At 17.6% G+C, this 2582-nt stretch overlaps 1 pseudogene; it reads right to left on the reverse strand.

Moving 5' to 3' along the window:
* The window catches only part of LOC107860750, a 33939-nt pseudogene that overhangs the window by 26499 nt on the left and 4858 nt on the right, over positions 1 to 2582 (reverse strand).

Consider the following 2582-nt stretch of genomic DNA (forward strand, 5'->3'; position numbering starts at 1 on the left):
TTTAGTTTATATAGAGAGAGTTAATTCAAATTCAACTTTATCTAGTATGGAGTTTGTTTTCAATTCAAAAGCTAAAAGAATCCTAACTTTCATTTGAAATTCAAAATTCAAAAATTTAAGACTAATTCAACAAACTAATTTACAGCAAATTTATCTTTATCTAAAGACTACTACTTAAATAATTTATATCTCTAAATTATCCTTTTATAGTTTCAATTTTATTTTTTAAGCAAACTTTATCTTAATCTTTAAATTGGGTATGTTGTTGTTGTTGTTGTTGTTGTTGTATCTTAATCTTTAAACTAATTAAAATAAACTTTATATTTTTGTATATGCAATTTAAAAATATAAAAAAATATAGAATACTCTCAAAAGAAGTCATACCTCAAAATATGTAGAATTGGTTTATTTTGAAATTTTAATATTTATTTTTAAATTTCAATAAATAGTATAATAATTTTAAATAAATTTATAGTTAGTTACTTTCAATTATTTTACTTTTAACTATGTAGATTCTCACGTATATACTACTAAATTATTACTATAATACACTATTATTTATTTATTGATTGTTATGATTATGAAATAGTTATAGTTTATTTAAGATTCTTCTATGCTAGAGTAAGATATATAAGAAAAATTTAAAAGTTGAAATTCTATTCCATTTTCAATTCTGTTTAAATTCAAATTTGAATGTCTTATCAAATTGCTAAAAGATTTTGCTTTATTCTTTCTTATCCGGATTTTTTTCAAATACCATACATATCTATCCTATATAATCTCAAAATTGAAATTGAGAGAAATTTTTAAAATCTATTCAAATATTTATAATAGTAAATAATAAAAGGACTAATTTATTAGTCTTCTTTATTCATTAATATTCTATTTTTTCCCTACGTTTTATTTAATTTTTTCCTTTACTTTTTCTCTTTCTTTCTTTATTTTTTCTTTGTTATTATTAAAATTCTATTTTTCCTACGGTTTCATTATTTTTTCCCTTTACTTTCTTTTCTCTCTTTATTACTTTTATTTGCTTATAAATTTTATATATATATATATACACACACACTAATTTTGCCTTTACGTTTTATTTAATTACCTTGATAATTATTTTGAAAAATCTTATATGCATGATCTTATAGCCTCTTTGTCCATGATTGAAATTCTATATAGCACAAATTATTACGAATAATAGTAAAATAATCTAAAATCAATCTTTAAATAATATACAAATTGTGTATAGATCTATTAATGTAGGCACATCTGTTTATCATTTCTGAAAAAAGATAAATGTAATATTAGTTGTAAATAATAATAAAATAATTAATAAATTAAATTAAGTATAAACAACATACCTTGGTAATTATTTTGAAAAATCTTATATGCATGATCTTTAGCCTCTTTGTCCATGATAGAAATTCTATATAACAAAAAATAACACAAATTGTTATAAATAATAATAAATAATCTAAAATCTAACTTTAAATAATATATAAACTGTGTATAAATCTATTAATGTGATCATATTGCTAACCACAAATGTGGTATAAGCAATAAATAAATTTGATTGAATCATTTCAATATTAAAGAATAAGTTCAAAAAATTTAAAGAATGAAATGAGAATTTTGATTGAAAATTTAGTTTATATAGAAAGAGTTAATTCAAATTCAACTTTATCTAGGATAGAATTTGTTTTCAATTCAAAAGCTAATAGTATCCTAACATTCATTTGAAATTCAAAATTCAAAAATTTAAGACTAATTCAACAAACTAATTTTTAAAAAACTTATCTTTATCTAAAGACAACTACTTTAAATAATTTATATCTCTAAAAATAATATATTTTTTTATAGTTTCAATTTAAAAATATAAAAAATATTTTAATATATATATATATATATATATATTTATTTATTTATTTATATATAAAAGAAGACTAATTTGTTAGTCTTCTTTATTTTTTAATATTATGTTTGTTCCCCACGTTTTATTTATTTTTCCTTTACTTTTTCTTTCTTTCTTTATTTTTATTCATTATTAGAGTTTAGACTTACTATTAATTATTATTATTATTATTATTATTATTATTATTATTATTATTATTATTATTAGTATTAGTATTATTCTAATAGTTTTTTTTATCTTTCCCTAATATATAAATAAATTATATTTAAATATATTTTATAATATTTAAATTTTATAAGAGATAAGTTTGAAATAATTTATATCTATTAGAACTCTTTAATAATTAGTTTCTATTTTTAAGATAATGAAAATCTTTTTTGTAAAAGGATAATTTATTGAAATTCAAATACTTAATTTTTCAATTCAAAGTTTTTATTACCATATTTTTAACTTTGTCTTAAAATATTTTTTAATATTATCTTAAAAATTGCCACATGGCTATTTAAATAGCTTAACACGTGGCATCTTGTCTTGCTTATGTTTTGCTTTTATATATATATATATAGATTTTCCTTTACTTTTTATTTCTTTCTTTATTTTTTCATTATTAGAGTTTAGACTTACTATTAATTATTATTATTATTATTATTATTATTATTATTATTATTATTATTAT

The sequence above is a fragment of the Capsicum annuum genome, chromosome 1 (assembly GCF_002878395.1).
Source record: "Capsicum annuum cultivar UCD-10X-F1 chromosome 1, UCD10Xv1.1, whole genome shotgun sequence".
In the NCBI taxonomy this organism is placed as follows: Eukaryota; Viridiplantae; Streptophyta; class Magnoliopsida; order Solanales; family Solanaceae; genus Capsicum; species Capsicum annuum.